Source organism: Bos indicus, chromosome 14 (assembly GCF_029378745.1).
Source record: "Bos indicus isolate NIAB-ARS_2022 breed Sahiwal x Tharparkar chromosome 14, NIAB-ARS_B.indTharparkar_mat_pri_1.0, whole genome shotgun sequence".
Lineage (NCBI taxonomy): Eukaryota > Metazoa > Chordata > Mammalia > Artiodactyla > Bovidae > Bos > Bos indicus.
In genome coordinates this window covers 258,667-281,050 of record NC_091773.1, presented here as the reverse complement: position 1 = coordinate 281,050, position 22,384 = coordinate 258,667, and the positions used below count along the sequence as shown (strand labels likewise).

The following is a 22,384-nucleotide window of genomic DNA, read 5'->3' as shown; positions in this document are numbered from 1 at the left end:
TCAATTTTTTTTTGACAATTTTCTTTAGGATGTTTTTAGAATTATTTTTAAATTCTTACTTGCCAACTCCAATTTTGGTTCAATGTGTATTTGCTTTTGGCATTTTCCCTCTTGTATGGGCATAAAATCTTTCCTGTTATCATGTTAGTAATTTGTTTATTACTTGCCGTACAGACTACAAAGATGTTCTACAGGATTTCTCAAATCAATGAAGCTTCAGTTACTTTTCTGATGCAGTTAAGAGTGATAAGCTCCGTTCAGTAGAAAACTGATTCTTTTGGTTTTGGCAAATGCACTGTATCTCCAGTTCACCCCTCGTACTAGTACTAGGTACTCACATAAATACTTGAGCTTTCTTAGTCTCTTCAGCACAAAAGCAATATAGAATTGTCTATTCTTGTGTTTCAGAGGTTTTTGACATATCTTTAACCCCCCACTCCAAGCAATTTTAAATTTGGCAAATGCTGTGAAGGGAAAACAGCTCTGTGTTTGTAGCCATGCAAACTTCCCAGTTTGTGTACTCTGCTGCTGCTGCTAATTCACTTCAGTCGTGTCCGACTCTGTGCAACCCCATGGACAGCAGCCCACCAGGCTCCCCCGTCCCTGGGATTCTCCAGGCAAGAACACTGGAGTGGGTTGCATTTCCTTCTCCAATGCATGAAAGTGAAAAGTGAAAGTGATGTCGCTCAGTCGTGTCTGACTCTTAGCGACCCCATGGACTTCAGCCTACCAGGCTCCTCCATCCATGGGATTTTCCAGGCAAGATTTCTGGAATGGGGTGCCATCGCCTTCTCCAAGGGTACTCTAGTACTGTGTAATCACCAAAAGTTCTGAAAGTTTTTCTGAGAGCAGCTGAAACATCATTGTTTTAGTGAAACCGTCATACAAAACGCACATAAGAACAATCAAGTTGATGATGAAAAACTGTATTTAGTAATTGGGATGGTTTTGCCTCCCTTTGGTGCTCTCAGGCATACGACTCTTATTTAAAAGTCCTTCTGGGACTTTCCTGGTGGTCCAGCGGTTAAGAGTTCACCTGCCAGTACAGAGGACATGGGTTCAATCCCTGGTCCAGGAAGATAACCACAAGCCACATTCCATCTAAGCTGTGCACCACAACTGCTGACCCTGTGACATTAGAGCCCATGGTCTAGAGTCTATGGTCTGCAACAGAAAGTAGCCCTACTCTCTGCAACTAGAGAAAGCCTATGCACAGCAAGGAAGATCCTGCACAGCCAAAAATAGATAGATAGGTAGATAGATAATTTTTTAAAAATAAAGTCCTTTCGTCTTCTCAGAAGGCACCTAAGATAACAGGTTCTATAGCACCCGCTGTGGGTCTCACCCTTCAGTGCAACAAAAAATATTACATTTCAGTGCTGAGGGCATCAAGTAACATTTTTAGGAACTTCCATGTGGTTTTTGAAATACTTTAAATGAGAGCTACATTTTAAAATATATGAACTATTTAAAAGAACCTCTACAGTATTAAGAGTGTAGGACTCTAGTGGGATTTCAAGTGTCAGAAAAAAACAACCACAACATTACTGAGAGTAAAAATTGCCTCTTCAAACTAACACTAACAGAATTGCTATTATAATTATGAAGCTGTTTCAAAATAATAATTCACAATAACCTACTAATTATTCCCTAGGAATCTCTTGGAAATGAACATGTTTGGAACCTTCAGTTATTAGGTCCCTAGTGACTTGAGAATGTATATAAAGTCCTTGGTTCCATTGGTGAAATTATTCGTCTGGGTAATAGGAAAAGGTCTCCTTCTTTGGTAAGTAGCTTCTGTGTTTACCAGATTGGCTTTATTGATGCAAAAATAGACTTTTATGGATCTGAGACCTCTGACATGTGTCAAAATAGTTGCAAAGTCATATGTATTAGCATATTACCCACGAATAAATTTACCCATGTCATTCTTCTATAGCTTCTACAGGGATCCAAGACACTTACCTTGTTTAAATAATTTTTTTTTGTTAACACAAATAAACTGAAACATGATCGGCTAGCATGTAGCCAACTGAAACATGATAGTTTCAATTAATTTATTTTCTATTCTAACATTGTTTTGCTATACATTTATGAAAAATTTAGCAAATCACTTCAGTTTGATTGAATCTTTTTGGTCATTCCCATTGAAAGCAAGAATCCAAGATTCACTCTCATCTCTGACTTTTCCCCTTGTGCTTCTCTTCACACTCACGTTTCTCTACATGGGTGGTGGTGGTGGTGGTGGTAGAGGTGATTTAGTTACTAAGTCGTGTTCAACTCTTCATGGACTGTGGCCCCGCCCTGCTCCTCTGTCCATTGGATTTCCCAGGTAAGAATACTAGAATGGGTTGCCATTTCTTTCACCAGGGAATCTTCCTGACCAGGGATCAAACCCAGGTCTCCTGCATTGTAGGCAGATTCTTTAAGGGCTGAGCCACCAGGGAAACCCTTCTTAGTCTATTGGAAGGGATGCTCGCTGTGAGTCCCCAAGAGTAATGGACTGTGTTTTCAGGAAATAACTGAGTCATTCTGCGCTGCCTTCAGCAAGTCTGCACCACAGCCTGTCTCACAGAGGCTGCACTGTTAATTCTCTAACCACCTTCATGGTTGTCCTCGTGAACTTTGACTTCACACGTATCTGAATTTGAATTATACCTGTCAACTACTTGCGGAGTGACTCGGAACATTAAGCTTCAATGTCCCCATGCAACATACGGAATCAATAATGAGAATCTAGCTTACACAGCCAATCTGTCTTGAAGTTTTAGAGGCAGGAGCCTGGGCTCCAATCCTATTTTCATCACGTCTTAGCTCTCCAGCTCTCTGTGCTTTAGCTCCCTCAACTGTAAGAGAAAGACGACAGTGACAGCAACTGCATGAAACTTTGTGAGTGTACTTTTGTGTGACAAGTAAATAAACTATATGTAAAGTGTTTAGAATATGGCATTTCACATCACAATCATTATATAAATGATAACTATTATTTAAAAAATCTGGTGACATAGTTCTAATTATTAGCTAAGGACAAGCGAGAGCAGTGGGGTCGTTTCTGTTGTTGTTTAGTCGTTAAGCCGTGTCTGACTCTTTGTGACCCCACGGACTGTAGCCCATCAGGCCTCTCTGTCCATGAGATTCTCCAGGCAAGGACACTGGAGTGGGTTCCCATTTCCTTCTCTAGAAGGTCTTCCCAGATCAGGGATTGAACCCACATCTCCTGCTTTGGCAAATGGATTCTTTCTTTACTGCTGAGTAGAGAGCAGTGGAGTAATTGAAACTAATCTTCACCCTTTACCTATTATGTGCCAGTCTATCTAAAGTGAGACAGCGAAAAAGTATAGACAGATAGTTTTCCTAATTTAACCTAGCAGAGAAACCATGTGAAATACCATTGTCATTATTATAGTAAAATTTTAAATATATATAATGTTATATGTAATAATATACATATAGTATATGTATTAAGTACAGCAGATTCTCTCTCTATATATATATATATTATACACACACACACACATAATTTTGCAAGGTCATACAGTCCAGGTGGCTAATATGAGATTCTAACCAAATGCTTATTAACTCTAAATTTAGGTCTTATCATTTCTGAACACTCTGATTACCTTGAAAACAGGCAAAATAAGAATAAATTAACTACTATTTTAACAAGGTACTGCATCTCATTCACACTCTTTGAGGTAATAACATAAGACAGCATCCTAACCCTTCTAATTCTCTTAGACTTTTCTGTGCCTATGGTATAGCATACTTTTAGTGATTAGATGATATTACAACAATGAAGTTCTTAGCCCTGTAGCTGTCTCAGTAATTTTATATAAGTGAGAGAATGACCCCAACCATTTGTTCTAGCCAACTGTGGCACTAGCAGCAAAGCTCATTGGAGGTTTCACTTGCTTGTTTAATAGATTTCCAAGTCATCTTTCAAGGTTACAATAAAAAGTCTTATATTTCAAAGTCATGTTCAAATTCTCCTTGCTTCCAGAAAATCTCTGAGATTACAGAAACAGAAATTGACAAAATTCCTAGACTCAATTATCCTGAATTATATTAGGATAAAAATTAAACATAGCTATTTTTGTCTGCTCACATATATAAATAGTGAGGAGGCTATATAGAGTGATTTTTAAAGATGAGAAGTTAACTTAATACTAAGTTTTTGCCCACTTTACTCAGTCATCTAATATTTATGCTGTGCTTACTAGAAGCCAAGAATGATAAAGAATGCCAAAGAGAAAAGCAGTTAATCACTTTAATCTCCTTGACTTAGTATCTTGACAGGATTTAAGGAATTGCTTTAAACTTGTCCCTGTCTAAAACATGCTCTCAGCTGATGATTACTGACATTTGCTTTCATTTCACTAATATTATTTTTGCTTTTATTATTTTTTTTAATAGCTGAAGTAGATCTCATTGCATCAATCTAATTACAGTCAAGAGTGCAACACACTACTATCTATTAAATACTGGACAGAAGGAGTACATTGTTCTAGAATTATCATTGCAAGATGTACTCAAGTTAACATACTTTTAATAACAGATATATTTTTCCTTTTATCATCATTTCATTTATTACTTCATTATTCATTTAATCCTCTGTACTAGCTATAGGTCTATACTTGAGAATTAAAAAAAAGTAAGAAATATGAGATGTTATCTGCACATGTCTGTCCAGTGGAAGAACTAGCTATTAATCAAACAAATAAAATAAAACTATCAACCATGAGATAAAGCTACTAAATTCTGAAATATGTTTCTCATAATTTATATTTGGAAGGAGATTTAAATGGCAACCCATTCCAGTATTCTTGCCTGGAGAATCCCATGGACAAAGGAGTCTGGCGGGCTACAGTTCACGGGGTCGCAAAGAGTCGGACACGACTGAGAGACTTCACTTTCACTTTGGTCTGGGACTCTTGACTTGATTGCTTGTTTTTTTGTTGAAACAATAAAATAACTTTATAACTATATCTATTCTTTTTCTGTATCAACATAGCATCTTAGGATGTTAGAATTCTCATAAGAAGAAAACAGCACAGAATATGGACTTTTTAGATGGAACCTATACCTTGGTAACAGAATTTATTGTTAGGGTTTCCAACTCGTCCTGAACTGCAGATTGTCCTGTTTCTCCTGTTTCTGACTTTGTACTCTATGATTTTAATGGGGAACATTGGATTGATGATGTTAATTAGGGTTGATCCGCACCTTCAAACCCCCACGTATTTTTTCCTTAGTAACCTATCGTTTGTAGACCTTTGCTATTCTTCAGTCATTGTTGCCAATATGCTTGTCAACCTCCTCTCTCAGAACAAGTCAATTTCCTATCACAGCTGTGCCCTGCAGTTCTATTTCTTCTGTACTTTCGCAGATACCGAATCCTTTATCTTGGCTGCCATGGCGTATGACCACTATGTCGCCATCTGTAACCATTTACTGTACACAGCTGTGATGTCTCAGGGCATCTGCATATGGTTGATCGTCTTGTCATACTTTGGAGGCAATATGAGTTCCCTGGTGCACACATCCTTTGCATTTATTCTGAAATACTGCGATAAAATGTCATTAGTCACTTTTTCCCTCCCTTGCTTAAGTTATCTTGCACAGACACGTCACTTAATGAGTGGCTTCTCTCCACGTACGGCAGCTCAGTGGAAATTATGTGCTTCATTGTCATCATCATCTCCTACTTTTACATTCTCCTCTCAGTCTTAAAGATCCATTCTTCCAGCGGGAGGAAGACCTTCTCTACGCGTGCTTCTCACCTGACATGTGGCCATCTACCAGGGAACTCTGCTCTTCATTTACTCATGACCCAGCTACCTGTATTCTCCCAACACTGATAAAATCATCTCAGTGTTCTACACCATCATCATCCCAGTGCTGAATCCCTTGATTTATAGTTTGAGAAACAAAGACGTAAAAGACGCTGCTAAAAGGGCCTTAAAACCAAAGCTAAATCCCTCCTGAGATATAAGGTTCCAGGATTCATCTAAATCCCTGATTCCAAACTCCAGCTGTGTGTATGCTCAGTCGTGTCCAGCTCTTTGTGACCCCGTGGACTATAGCCCACCAGGTTCTTTTGTCCTTGGAGTTATCCAGACAAGAATACTGGAGTGGGTTGCCATTTCCTCTTCCAGGGAATCTTCCTCACCCAGGGATGGAACCTGTATCTCTTGCTTATCCTGCACTGACAGGCGGATTCTTTACCCCTGCAATGCCTGGGACAAACTGTAGCTAAGAACCTGCAGCAACCTTGCCAGCACATACACAATTTCTCACACAAGCATTTTATCAAACACTTGTTTTCACAGAGCCAAACACATTTAATAGCCTCCAGATAAAGGAAACATTTAAAAGTTTCAAAATTGCTGCAAACTAATAGTTGGATAACTTTCCAACTATTCAGTTCAGTCACTCAGTGGTGTCTGACTCTTTGCAACCCCATGGACTGCAGCACGCCAGGCTTCCCTATCCATCACCAACTCCCGGAGCTTGTTCAAACTCATGTCCATCGAGTTGATGATGCCATCCAACCATCTCATCCTCTGTCGTCTCCTTCTCCTCCTGCCTTCAGTCTTTCCAGCTATGGGGTCTTTTCCAGTGAGTCAGTTCTTCATATCAGGTGACCAAAGTATTGGAACTTCAGCTTGGGCATCAGTCCTTCCAATGAATATTCCTTTGTTATTGACTGGTTTGATCTTCTTACAGGCCAAGGGATTCTCAAGAGTCTTCTCCAACATGACGGTTCAAAAGCATCAATTCTTTGGTGCTCAGCTTTCTTTATGGTCCATCTTTCACATCCATACATGACTACTGGAAAAACTATAGCTTTGACTCGACAGACCTTTGTTGCTAAAGTAATGTCTCTGCTTTTTAATATGCTGTCTAGGTTTGTCATACCTGTTCTCCCATGGAGCAAGCATCTTTTAATTTCATGGCTGCAGTTATCATCTGCAGTGATTTTGGAGCCCAAGAAAATAAAGTCCGTCAATTCCAACCATTAGGAGCTGGGAGTTAATGATAGAACAGATTGTAATAGGTTTTCTTAAAAGATATAGTAAGAACCTCAGAGACTGTGTCTGTGTGTGTTTTCATGTGTAGGATATCTCATTAACAAGATTGCATTTACAAAATTACTGGATTAGGGAGGAAGCCATATTCCTTTGGTTTCTGTGCTATCTCTTGTACCCAACTAGTCAATTGCACTTTGATCAAGTTACTTATTTTTTCTGTCTCAATTGTCTGACCTGTAAAATGAGGAGAGTATAGTACCTACATCAATGACTGTTGCATGTTTGACTAAATGCTGACAATCATGCCTGAATCATTTTAAACACTAGATAGATCTTAAATACATATTTTTCTTTAATAAATTAAAATACATAAAGTGCAACAAGATGGTGTGAAGCAGGGGTGCTAGGAAAGCAATCAGAACAGAATCAAATACCTTTTCTTAAATGCTGTCCAATAACAAGTCAAGAACCTTCTATACCCAATCTAATCCAAATTAATTTGAAAACTTGTTCTAAGTGGCATCTTGTAGACTAAAGGTTAATTGCAAGCAGAGTATTTGTTTTCCTCCCTATCTTTTATTTTTATGTGTGAAAGTATTACTGAAAGTATGGAACATCCTTCTGTGGTATCTCAGAAATACAATGAGCTCCTGAGCATATAACCTGTGTCTTCAATGGCCGGTCAACTGACGTGACATTGGGAAGCACCACAGAGAACGGTCACTTGAAGCCTGGACATAAAAGGACATATATGATTTCAAAATATATTTCTATAACTTATATTTTTGCTGTTTGTTATTATTTTAATCATTATTATTTATTATATCATTATTTAATTGCCATTTATATATCTGTTGGTGAGGTATCTGTTCAAATCATGTCCCTATTTTTAATTGGGTTGTGTTTTTATTATTTATAAACATTTTTGTAAGTCTAGCTACAAATTCTTTGTTGCAAAAATGTTTTACAAATATTTTATTCATTCCATCTATAATTCTAGCATCTATATTACATAATAATACATAACATTACATAATAATACAAAACATTAAAAATGATTTCATAAAATTATGTAACAAGAATAATTAATAATCAACAAAACATTTTTTCCCCTCTGCTTATATTCTGTTCATACTGCTTCAGTTTTTGCTTGCTATATAAACACTATCTCAAAATGGCACAGGTTAAGTAACTGGGCTGAATTATGTTATTCTTCATGTTGACCATGGTCAGATTGTATCGACCCATACAGGATCCCATGGACAGAGGAGCCTGGTGGGCTACAGTCCAGGGGGTCTCAAAACAACAACAACCAAGTATAAACATTAGTTTGAAGGTTCTTGTTGTTTTATTTCAAAAGTAGTTATTTCAAAAGTATCTTACAAATAACAACCTGTGAAAAACTGAACTTCCTGTGAACAATATATCATATTCTTTAGGTCTAAAAAATATACACGTCATTCATATTCCAATTTTCACATATTATCCAAGACACACACACACACAAACACGTGACACACATATAAATGCATGAAAACACAATGGAGATGAGTCTATATATTTCAGAAACAATTGAAAGTGAAAGTCACTCAGTCGTGTCTGACTCTTTGTGACCCCATGAACTATATAGTCCATGGAATTCTCCAGGCTAGAATACTGGAGTGGGTAGCTATTTCCTTCTCCAAGAGCTCATTCCTAACCCAGGGATCAAACCCAGGTCTCCCTCATTGCAGGCAGATTCTTTTTTTTTTTTAATTTAATTTTATTTTTAAACTTTACATAATTGTATTAGTTTTGCCAAATATCGAAATGAATCCGCCACAGGTATACATGTGTTCCCCATCCTGAACCCTCCTCCCTCCTCCCTCCCCATACCATCCCTCTGGGTCATCCCAGTGCACTAGCCCCAAGCATCCAGTATTGTGCATCGAACCTGGACTGGCAACTCGTTTCTTACATGATATTTTACATGTTTCAATGTCATTCTCCCAAATCTTCCCACCCTCTCCCTCTCCCACAGAGTCCATAAGACTGTTCTATTCTTTACCAGCTGAGCTACGAGGGAAGCCTACAGCATTTATTATCACTCATCTCATTTCCATTTTATAAAGAAAAAGTCTTTTTTATATTTCACTGGAGTGGGTAGCTGTTCTTTTCTCCAGGAGATCTTCCCAACCCAGGGATTGAACCCAGGTCTCCCACATTGCAGGTAGATTCTCTACCATCTGAGCCACCAGGGAAGTGCAAGAATATTGGAGTGGGTAGCCTATCCATTCTCCAGGGATCTTTCTGGCACAGGAATTGAACCAGGGTCTTCTGTATTGCAGGCCGATTCTTTACCAGCTGAGCTACAGGGTAGCTCAAGAGATAAAAATATATGTGTTAAATAAGTTTGTAGAAATGTTTCCCTTCAGTGAGTAAAGAGACTCTTTCTTTGGCACCAGATTATTCCCACAAAAAGGTAATTAAATTATGACAAAACAAAAATACACATCTAGAGAACTGCTCATTAATACTTGCTTAATGTCTCACCAAATACTGAACATAACACAAACCCAAACCAGAAACATAATTATTGTATTATGATCAATCCATGATATGCTCATTATTTCTGGAACTGATACAGATACTCTTAAAACAATCATGGTTTTGAGAAATATTAGAATTGTTATCTTGGTTTGTATCCACATGAATATTCACAGAAAATGCTTAGTCCTGAAGCTTACAGCCAGGTATCTCTAACATTAGAGTCTCACCCACATTATTTTGAAGAGGAGAAGACAGGTAAATTCATCAAATGTATTCTTTGAAGTAAAGAAAGGAAGGCTCAGAGACAAGCTTGTAGAAAGTAACATGCCTCACAAATTACATTTAGATTTGGTTCAGTTTCCCAACATTCTATACCAGGTACTTGTTTTATTGAGTAATAACAGTTATGCCTTTTTCAAGAGTGCGTGCATGAATGTATAATTTTCTGAATATGAAGACAATTGCAGATAGAATTGTGTTCTATCTTATGATATACTGCAGATGTGCATAAGTGTTATACATCCATGTGTCCTTTTCTTGATCATTTTATGAAAGCTTAGATAAGAACAAAGAAAAATGGGTGGAGGGAATTGCTCCTCCTTGACTGGATTCATTTTCTTGGGAATTACTGATAACACTGAGGACAAAGCGACCATACTTACCATGGTTCTAATTGTTTATCTCATTGGCCATTTGGCAAATCTTTAGATGATATTCCTGATTAAGATGGATCCCCAGCTGCACACATCCATGTACTTTTTCCCCCGTCGCCTCTCCTTCTGTGTCCTCTGCCATTCCACTGCAATTCACCCCAAGATGATCATGGACCTATTTGCCAAGAACAAATCAATCCCCTTCTATGGCTGTGTTCTGCAATTCTTGGTCTTCTGTATCTTGGCAGATTCTGAGTGTCTCCTGCTGGCAGTGATGGCCTATGACCAGTACAAGGCCGTCAGCAGCCCCTTGCTCTGTGTGGTCAGCGTGTCTAGCCGGATGTGCCCCCTGCTCGTGGCTGGGGTTTATCTGGTGGGAATGGCACATACTCCGATACAAACGGCATTAGCATTCCACTTATGTGTCTGTGGGTCAAATGAGATTAACCATTTCTTCTGTGATTTACCTCCACTTTTCCTCCTCTCCCGCTCTGATATACAGGTAAATGAATTGGCGTTATTCACTATTTTTGGTTTTATTGAACTGAGTACCATTTCAGGAGTCCTTTTCTCTTATTATATCATCCTATCAATCTTGAAGAGCCACTCTTCTGAGGGGAAGTTCAAAGCTTTCTTCACCCGCACCTCTCATTTAAATGTTGTGACAATTTTCTAGGGAACTGTACTTCTCTTGTATTTCAGGCCAAATACTTCCTACTCTCCACATCAAGACAAAATGACCTAATTGTTCTACACCCTTGTGATTCCCATGTTAAATCCTCTATTATATAGCCTACAGAACAAAGATGTGAAACAGGCCCTGAAAAACTGGAAAATGAAAGGTGGTTTTAAAGGGTGTACTATAAACATAGAGACACACATACATATGTCTGTTGTTTTTGTAAAATTATATTCATGATCCAAGGGAAATGAAATTGTTTCAAATACTTTAAAGGAATGAATAACTATTTTTAATACAGTATAATCTTTAAAAACACTACCGTTCCAAAACACAGCTTTCATTGTGTATAACAACTAATATATAGCACTTCCTTTTTGCCAAATACTTCCAGAATTTTGCAGTTTTGTCAAATATTATGATTAATTCTTTCATTCAAGTATTATTTCAATTACACTAAGATTTATTGTATATTTACTGAGAGAACTTTGAGCATTTAGGTCCTTTATATTCTATGATACACACTGCATTTTCTATATTAATAACTATAAGCTAGAGCTAATAGCAAGTATTAATTAACTACACAGTCAGATAATTCCTAAGAAGCCTCAAAATCACTCTGAAATAAAAATTGAGGACTATAAATCCAGCAGAAGCAAGACTATCAAAAGAGAAAAGGCAGTCTCTTCAATAAGTGGTGCTGGGAAAATTGTACAGCCCGTGTAAATGAATGAAATTAGAATATTCTCTAACACTGTACACAAAAATAAGTGCAAAATGGATTAAAGACATAAATATAAGATGAGGTATTACAAAACTCTTAGAGGAAAACATAGGCATAACAGTCTTTGACATTCATTGCAGCAATATAGTTTTTTGTATCCACCTCCTAAGGCAACAGAAATAAAAACAAAAATAAACCAATGGACCTATTTAAACTAAAAACTATAGGATACCATAAACACAATGAAAGGACAACCCATAGAATGGGAGACAATATTTGTAAACAATGTGAGCAACTAGGGATTAATTTCAAAATTTACAAACAGCTAATGCAGCTCAGTATACAAAACAAACAATCCAAACAAAACCATGCACAGAAGATCTGAATAGACATTTCTCCAAACAAAACATACAGGTGGTCAAGAGGCACATGAAAAGATTATCAACACGCGAATCATTAAAGAAACGCAAATTAAAACCACAAAGAGATATTATCTCACACTGGTTAAAATGGCCATAATCAAAAAGCCTACAAACAATAAGTGCTGGGGAGGGTGTCACTTCATTTCAGTTCAGTCACTCAGTCGCGTCCAACTCTTTGTGACCCCATGGACTGCAGCACGCCCGGCCTCTGTGTCCATCACCAACTCCCGGAGCTTACTCAAACTCATGTCCATTGAGTCAGTGATGCCATCCAACCATCTCGTCCTCTGTCATCCCCTTCTCCTGCCTTCAATCTTTCCCAGCATGAGGGTCTTTTCAAATGAGTCAGCTCTTCGCATCAGGTGGCCAAAGTATTGGAGTTTCAGCCTCAACATCAGTCCTTCCAATGAATATTCAAGACTGATCTCCTTTAGGATGGACTGGTTGGATCTCCTTGCAGTCCAAGGGACTCTCAAGAGTCTTCTCCAACACCACAGTTCAAAAGCCTCAATTCTTCGGTGCCCAGCTTTCTTTCTAGTCCAACTCTCACATGCATACATGACCACTGGTAAAACCATAGCCTTGACTAGATGGACCTTTGTTGGCAGAGTAATGTCTCTGCTTTTTAATATGTTGTCTAGGTTGGTCATTGTGGAGAAGGCAATGGCACCCCACTCCAGTACTCTTGCCTGGAAAATCCCATGGACGGAGGAGCCTGGTGGGCTGCCGTCTAGGGGGTCGCACAGAGTCGGACATGACTGAAGCGACTTAGTAGCAGCAGCAGCAGGTTGGTCATAAGTTTTCTTCCAAGGAGTAAGCGTCTTTTAATTTCATGGCTGCAGTTACCATCTGCAGTGATTTTGAAGCCTAAAAAAATAAAGTCAGCCACTGTTTCCACTGTTTTTCCATCTATTTGCCATGAAGTGATGGGATTGGATGCCATAATCTTTGTTTCCTGAATGTTGATCTTTAAGCCAACTTTTTCACTCTCCTCTTTCACTTTCACCAAGAGGCTTTTTAGTTCTTCTTTACTTTCTGTCATAAAGGTGGTGTCATCTGCATATCTGAGGTTATATTATTTTTCCTGGCAATCTTGATTCCAGCCTGTGCTTCATCCATCCCAGCATTTCGCATGATGTACTCTGCATGTACATTAAATAAGCAGAGTGATAATAAACAGCCTTGACATACTCCTTTTCCTATTTGGAACCAGTCTGTTGTTCCATGTCCAGTTGCTTCCTGACCTGCATACAGATTTGTCAAGAGGCAGGTCAGGAGAGGGTGTGGAGAATAGAAAAACCTCCTACACTGTTGTGGGAATGTAAATTGGTACAGCCACTATGGAGAACAATATGAAGGTCCCTTAAAAACTTAAAAATGGAGCTAGCACATGATCCAGCCATCCCAATCCAGGGCATATATTCAGAGAAAACTGTAGTTTGAAAGGATATGTGTACCCCAATGTTCATTACAGTGCTGTTTACAATAGCGAAGACATAGAAGTAACCTAAATGTCTGTTAACAGATGAATGGATAAAGACGATCCAGAACATATTTATAATGGAGGATTTGTTGCCATTCAGTCACTTAGTCATGTCCAACCCTTTGCGAGCCCATGGACTGCAGCATGCCAGGCCTCCCTGTCCTTCATTATCTCCCAGAGCTTGCTCAAACTCATGTCCATTGGGTCGCCATCCAACCATCTCATCCTCTGTCATCCACTTCTCATCCTGCATTCAACCTTTCCCAGCATCAGGGTCTTTTCTAAAGAGTCAGTTCTTTGCATCAGGTGGCCAAAGTATTGGAGTTTCAGCTCCAGCTTCAGTCTTTCCAATGAATATTCAGGACTGATTTCTTTTAGGATGGACTGCTTTGCTCTTATTGCAGTCCAAGGGACTTCATACCCAAAGTTTGCTCTAAGATCTTTGTATCTGGTATGATTGGGCTACTTCCAAAGATACCAGAACTATGATTCATTGGAAAATGAGTGTCCAATGATTGTGATTGTCATTGGAAAAGACCCTGATGCTGGGAATGATTGAAAGCCAGAGGAGGAGGGGATGACAGAGAATGAGATGGTTGGATGGCATCACCAAGTCAGTTCAGTTCAGATGCTTAGTCATGTCTGGCTCTTTGCAACCTCATGGACTTCAGGATGCCAGGCTTCCCTGCCCATCACCAACTCCCAGAGCTTACTCAAACTCATGTCCATTGAGTATATGACAACATCTGGTCCCATCACTTCATGGCAAATAGATGGGAAATCAATGGAAACAGTCACAGACTTTATTTTCTTGGGCACCAAAGTGACTGACTCCATGGACATGAGTTTGAGCAAGCTCCTGGAGTTGGTGATGGACAGGGAAGCCTGGCATGCTGCAGTCCATGGGGTAGCATAGAGTCAGACATGATTGAGTGACTGAACTGACTCACTGAAAGAGTTCCGTTGCTGTCTAGAAGGGAGAATTTGGGAGGATGTAATATGAGTGAGTCTTCTGTCTCATAGAATGAATGTGGATAGTAGCAAACAAATAAGTTTTTTAAGAAAAATTATGAACTCTGTTTATTTACAAAAATCACTTGTGTAAAAATTTTTAAATGAGTCATCTTTGCATATATGAACTTTATCAGTAGAAAATTCTGGACACAGTTACATTCTTATTTTTGTTCCTCAGCCTCCACTTTAATAGACAGAAATATTACTACTATACTTAGTAGTAAATGAACATTTAGATAGTATTACCTTTTCAAATTCTTGCACTAGAAATTTTAGGAAATGAAAAAAAAAATCATTGACTTTTCCTGAGGTCTTAAATGTAATATAAATATTCTTATATAAATAAAATGTAATTCAGAAAGAAAAAAATGCATTATTTAGGAAACGTGAGGGAGTCATAAAGTCAATGAAATGCCTGTAAGTAATGTGCTAGGATGAGAATAAGACAATGTGTGGTGATGATTGTTACTAATGTTATAACATCATTATTCATAGTAGATAAAAAGTAGAAAAAACCTGATAGTCACTTAACTGAAGAGGGGATCTACAAAGTGTATTGTATCTTTAAAATGAAATATTATTGTCCCAAAATGATGAAACAAAATACTGATAAGTGGAACAACATGGATGCAACTTGAAAACATTATGTTCAAGGAAAGAAGCCTGACAGGAAAATAAACAAATAAACAAATGAATAAAACCTATGAGAACAAAAAAAGGTACCACGTGATTCTGTTTGTATGAGACATCCGTAATAGGAAGCCGCATAGAATTAGTGGTTGCTATGGGCTAAGGAAGGAGAACTGACGGGCAGCAGGTGGGGGCTTCTTATTGAAGTGATGAAAATATTCTGGATTTAGAGACTGGAGATAATTGAACAATCTTGAAAATATAATTAAAAAACAATAAAAACAAGAACTGCATACTTACATAAGAAAGATCAATTGTATGGTATATGCCTCATATTTCAATAAAAAAAAGAAAATATGGTCAAAGTGTAGCAATATTTTTAAATGTATTGAAGGAGACTCTTTCAAAGACACAATGACCAATCCAAAGGAGCTGAAAATGACGGAGGGAGGATCTTTTTGAGTTTCATTAGGTTTCCTGTATGACTGGACAAGGAGGAGACGGTTTCAGGGTAACTGTGAAGCACACCATACAAACAAATTGCTATTTTCTTCTACCATAGATCAATTTGGCAGCAATAGTGAGGCTTCAAAACTCAGCCTTTGCAAAGTTGTTTCTGAATTCACAGGGGAATACACAGAAGCAGAAACATAATTAATGAAATGTTTGCTAACATCAAAACCCAGGGGCAGTAACTCAGGGATTTAAGTCCCCATATACCTGGTAAAATAAAAGACCATCTACTTATTATCATTTAGCTACCCAAGACCTGCTCACTTCAGGTAGGTTTCCAGGTCCTATCTTCAAGAATATAAGAGGAAATAACTTTTTGAGAAAGAAAAAATGTATTTGTAAGTGAAACATTTATGCCTACTTACTCAATTAAATTAACTCTGCATTTATTTGCCAGAAATGATATTGATTTCTCTGATTGGGAACCATCTTCCTGAACTTGTTAATAACCACAGTATGACTTCTTAATGATTTTATTTTCTTGTTGGCTCACAAAAAATCTTTTACTCCTTTTATCATTGGATAAGTGTATACATGAATTGAAGGTTTGTTTCATTTTGTTTAAAAAATAATACAACCACCACAGTAAAAATAAAAACTTTCAAATTAATTCTCATGTGAAAAAACGTCATATCTATTTAGGCTTAAGGAAGAAGTTCATTAAATGCATTCTATTCTCATATACATCAAAAACATATACAAGTCAAGAGGGAGGTGATATATTTATAATAGTGGCTGAGTTGCTTTGCTGTATGGCAGAAACCAACACAACACTGTAAAGCAATTTTACTCCAATTAAAAATGACACACACACACAGACACATACACGAGAGAGGGTATGTGTCTCTCAGAAGAATTTATTGTCTCTCGTCTCATTCCCATTTTATAATATTACAGCCCATTTAAAATCCAAACAGATGCAAATGTGTTCTATTGTTTTCAATTCCTTTTAGATCTTTTCTTTCACTCATCAAGCGACTTGATTTTTGACAACTATCTCTGCAAAGGGGTAATGAGTATTGTAACAAATCAATAATAAATTACTAGGAATAAAGGTTGATAATAATACTTAAATGTCTCACTATTAAATACAACATAAAACCAGTAACAAAATAGTGATCATTATTATTAGTCAGTGACAGAGTCATTATTTCAGGAATTAATACAAATATTCTTAAGCCAATCATGTAGTGAGAAACATTAAAGCTGTAATCCCATTTTGTTTCCATGTAAATACTTTCAAGTGGAGAGAATCCTTAGCCCTGTCTACAGCTCAGCATCTCTAATACATTAGAGTCTTGTTCATATTATTTTGAAGAGGAAAAGAGAGATCAGTTCAGTTCAGTCACTCAGTCGTGTCCAACTCTTTGCGACCCCATGAATTGCAGCACGCTAGGCATCCCTGTCCATCACCAACTCCCGGAGTTCACTCAGACTCATGTCCATCAAGTTAGTGATGCCATCCAGCCATCTCATCCTCTGTCATCCCCTTCTCCTCCTGCCCCCAATCCCTCCCAGCATCAGAGTCTTTTCCAATGAGTCAACTCTTTGCATCAGGTGGCCAAAGTACTGGAGTTTCAGCTTTAGCATCAGTCCTTCCAAAGAAACCCCAGGGCTGATATCCTTCAGAATGGACTGGTTGGATCTCCTTGCAAGTCCAAGGGACTCTCAAGAGTCTTCTCCAACACCACAATTCAAAAGCATCAATTCTTCAGCGCTCAGACTTCTTCATAGTCCAACTCTCACATCCATACGTGACCACTGGAAAAACCATAGCCTTGACTAGACGGACCTTTGTTGGCAAAGTAATGTCTCTGCTTTTCAAAATGGTATCTAGGTTGGTCATAACTTTCCTTCCAAGGAGAAAGCATCTTTTAAGTTCATGGCTGCAGTCACCATCTGCAGTGATTTTGGAGCCCAAAAAATAAAGTCTGACACTGTTTCCACTGTTTCCTCATCTATTTCCCATGAAGTGATGGGACCAGATGCCATGATCTTTGTTTTCTGAATGTTGAGCTTTAAGCCAACTTTTTCACTCTCCTCTTTCACTTTCATCAAGAGGCTTTTTAGTTCCTCTTCACTTTCTGCCATAAGGGTGGTGTCATCTGCATATCTGAGGTTATTGATATTTCTCCCAGCAATCTTGATTCCAGCTTGTGTTTCTTCCAGCCCAGCATTTCTCATGATGTACTCTGCATATAAGTTAAATAAGCAGGGTGACAATATACAGCCTTGAGGTACTCCTTTTCCTATTTGGAACCAGTCTAAATTAATTCAAATATATCCATTGAGATAAAAAAAGTCAGAGTCTGACATGACCTTGTAGGAGGTAATATGCCTCATAAATGACATAATAGATTTGGTTCAGTTTCTCAGCAGTCTATTCTAGGCAATTTTTGTTATTGGCTAATAGATACCTGAAGAAGTGTTAGTCACTCAGTCATGCTGGACTCTTTGTGCCCCCAAGAACTGTAGCCCACCATCCTCCTCTGTCCATGGAATTCTTCAGGCAAGAATACTGGAGTGAGTAGCCATTCCCTTCTCCAAGGGATCTTCCTGACTTTGGGATCAAACCTGGGTCTCCCATGTTGCAGGCAGATTCTTTATTGTCTGAACCAACAGAGAAGCCCCAATAGATAGCTTTGCCTCTTTAAAGAGTGGGCACTTGACTGGATGCTTTTCTGAATACAAAAACACAATTATAGAAAGAAATGTATTCTGTCTTATGATATTTTGCAGATGTGCAGAAGTGTTACCTATCCATGTATCTTTGTTATTTATTTTTTAAAATATTTTTCTAAAAGTAAAGACAAGAACAAAGAGGAATGGACAGAGACAATTGCTCCTCCGTGAATGAATTCATTTTCTTGGGAATTACTGAGAAGACTGAGAACAAAGTGACCCTATTTACCTTGTTTCTCCTTGTTTATCTCATCAGTCTTCTGGCAAATCTTGGAATGATAACCCTGATTAGGATGGACCCCCAGCTGCACACACCCATGTACTTTTTCCTCAGCCACCTCTCCTTCTGTGACCTCTGCTATTCCACAGCCACTGGCCCCAAGATGTTGGTGGACCTATTTGCCAAGAACAAGTCAATCTCTTTCTGTGGCTGTGCTCTGCAATTCTTGGTCTTCTGTATCCTGGCACATTCTGAGTGTCTCCTGCTGGCAGCGATGGCCTATGACCCATACAAGGCCGTGAGCAGCCCCTTGCTCTATGTGGTCAGCATGTCCAGCGGGGCGTGCTCCCTGCTCATGGCTGGGGTTTACCTGGTGGGAAATGGCACCATTTGGCAGATACTCTGATACACATGACATTAGCATTCCACTTACACTTTTGTGGGTCAAATGAGATTAACCACTTCTTCTGTGACTTACCTCCACTCTACCTTCTTTCCTGCTCGGATACACAGGTCAATGGATTGACAGTATTTATTGTTTTGGGAGTTATTGAATTGAGCTCAATTTCAGGAGCTCTTATTGTTATATCATCCTTGCAGTCTCAAAGATCCGTTTTGCTGAGGGGAGGTTCAAAGCTTTCTCCACCTGCACCTCCCACCTAACTGCTGTGGCAATTTTCCAGGAACTATGCTTTTTATGTACTTTGGGCCAAGTTCACTCTACTCTTTAGATCAAGACAAAATGACCTCATTGTTTTACACCCTTATGATTCCCATGTCAAATCCTCTGATTTATAGCCTATGGAACAAGGATGTGAAAAATGCCTTAGGAAAACTAAAAATAAAAGGTGGCTTCAAAGATTTATATCACACATATGCACACACATATAGTAATTACTTTTGCAAAATTATATGGTATGACACATGAGAAATATAATTTTATCAAGTTATTTAATAAATGAGTAGCTATACTAAAGTTCAGCCATAGGGAATTGTTGCAGTTTTCAAAACTTGTCATGCTTCATTGTATGTCTTGACCTTATCTACGAAACTTTCTCTGTGCAAAACTTCCTGGCTCTTCAAATTCTATCATTTTTGTGTGTATCCATTCATTCAAACATTATTATTTCAAGTATATTAATATTTATCAAATATTTAATTATTCTTTGTCTGCCTCTAAGTGCTTTACATTTCTTGAAAAACTCATTAGTTTGTGTAAAAATGGACCTTGTAATCTAGATGAATAAAGAAACATTTATTAACTAATCACACATACAATTCATAATAAAGTTTAAGACTTTCATCAATTAAAAAACAGGGTTAAAAATCTGGGAACAAATGTCAAAACATAGTGTGCAGAAGAAAGGTTTTCTTGAATGGAGATATTAATTGTCAGATCCAAAAATAAATTTGGGAAGGAAATGATTCTAGGAAGATAATTTGACACTTACAGAGGTCTTGAGTTGAGCAGCTGTATACCTTTCCAGGGCATTCCCAGTGGCTCAGTGGTAAGCAATCTGCCTGCCAATGCACGAGATGCAGGAGTCTCGGATTCAATCCTTGGGTCAGGTAGAGCCCCTGGAGTAGGAAATGGCAACTTGCTCCAATATTCTTGCTTGGAAAGTTCCATGTACAGAGGAGCCTGGCAGGCTGTGGTCCCTGGGGTCACAAAGAGTTGGATGTGACTGAACACACAGACACACACATACACACAGCTTTTTAGGATTAAGAAATCCAAAACTGAAAGCAATTTAAAGTGCCTTGGTAAATTGCTTAGTTTTCTTTAATAATTAGCTATCAACTCCTCCTCTTCTTAGCTCTGATTAAATGTTCCTTTTTATAGTTCACAGACAACCATTTCCTTTAATCATTCTATTTGATATCATCCTGTTTGTGAAATCATGGCCTACAGTATGAGATTGTGAACAACCTTTGCTCAAGGATTCTGCATTCTGTCTGTTATATCCAAAGCACTTACCTAATGTTTGGGACACAAATGGAGAAAGAGAGAGAGAGAGAACAAAGCAAAGAAAAAGGAAGGAAGAAAAAGAGTAGATAATATTTTTGAGTGTTTATTAGACATCAATAATTAACAAAATAAAATTTAACTGAAGATATGGTATGTGCCTTGAATACATATATGTAATAAATTTTAAGAAAGAATATAAAATGGCTGTGAATACTAGGGTGCTTATCTATAAAGAAGATACACATCACACTAGAAGTAAAGAGCATTCATCTGTATACATTCTTAATATGTATCTACTTTGTGGGTTTCTGCTCTAGAATCTGATGCTAAAGCACTGAATCAGCATGTCTAAGCAATACAGATATATTTGAAGAAGCATGTAAAATTCATGTACTTACTTATTACAGTTGCAAAAGTTAGAAAACAACTGTTTCTTAGATTTTCTAGCTATCATTGTAGAGTGTCTTTGTGCAAAAACATTTCAGAATGAAATTAAAGCCCAAGAAGATTCTCTGGCTTCCACAGGGGGACTTTGTGAGAAACTGACCTCTTAACAGAATCACACTGGAAAGAATTTATGAAGAGTTGTTTTTTTAAATAAAAGACTTCAGGGGTTTTCACCTCTGGCATGTTTTCTCAATTTACACACAATATTTTAGAACTGTTATTTATGAGCAGAAACATGGTAGAAATCATTTTTTGAGATATATGTCCAAGAAACGGAGAAGGCAATGGCACCCCACTCCGGTACTCTTGCCTGGAAAATCCCATGGATGGAGGAGCCTGGTAGGCTGCAGTCCGGGGGGTCGCTAAGAGTCGGACATGACTGAGCGACTTCACTTTCACTTTTCACTTTCATGCATTGAAGAAGGAAATGGCAGCCCACTCCAGTGTTCTTGCCTGGAGAATCCCAGGGACGGGGGAGCCTGGTGGGCTGCCGTCTATGGGGTCGCACAGAGTCGGACACGACTGAAGTGACTTAGCAGCAGTCCAAGAAAAATGGAGTGTTGGTGGATTGTTGCTAATTTAGAGAATATAAATGTGTAATCTGGTTAGGTAATCTCTCTCTTTTTGACTGCCCTGTATCAGAGCATCTAAAGATTCATTTATCTACATACTGGCTGTTATTATGAGATCTAGTGGATGTGAACTAAAGGCAAGAATATTTTAAGTCCTATAAATGGAATTATAAAATTAAAAATTGACTTATTCAATTGTCTGAGGGCCTCCTACCTCAATTTACCAATATCTCCCTGGAAGGAACTTGTACACATAGATACACCTCAGCTTTTGTGACTATCCTAAGGATATGGTAAAGAATCTGCCTGGAATATGGGAGACCTGGGTTTGATCTCTGGGTCAGAAAGATCCCTTGGAGAAGGGAATGGCTACCCACTTCAGTATTCTTGCCTGGAGAATTCCATGGACATAGGTTCCTGGTGGGTTATAGTCCATGAGGTCACAAAGAGTCTGACATGACTGAGTGACTAACACTTTAAGGGTCGACATGTCTCCAGATCATCTGACTCTGACAGACAGTAAGACCTTCATTCAAGAATGTCACAGAAAGTTTAAACCATATCAAACACTTTCCCAACCATGACAGTATAAAACTGGAAATCAGTTAAAGAAATAAGTTTTAAAATTTGCAAATGTATGGAGATTAAACATATCCCTGAACAACCAGTAGTTCAGAGAAGAAATCAAAAAAAGAATTAAAAAATATACTGAGACAAATGGAAATAGAAAAATATCATGCCAAAAATTAGAGGACAATAACAAATTACAACAAACATAGCTTTAAGAGAAAGGTTTGTAGTGAAAAAATGCTTACA

General features: G+C 38.1%; 3 pseudogenes; all 3 read left to right on the top strand.

Annotated features, from left to right (window-relative positions):
- Positions 1–5,057: 5,057 nt before the first annotated feature.
- On the top strand, positions 5,058–6,237 carry LOC109575118 (olfactory receptor 5I1-like; annotated as a pseudogene).
- Positions 6,238–10,109: 3,872 nt separating this feature from the next.
- On the top strand, positions 10,110–11,160 carry LOC109575119 (olfactory receptor 5W2-like; annotated as a pseudogene).
- A 7,343-nt stretch (positions 11,161–18,503) lies between these two features.
- On the top strand, positions 18,504–19,508 carry LOC139186991 (olfactory receptor 5W2-like; annotated as a pseudogene).
- Positions 19,509–22,384: the final 2,876 nt, after the last annotated feature.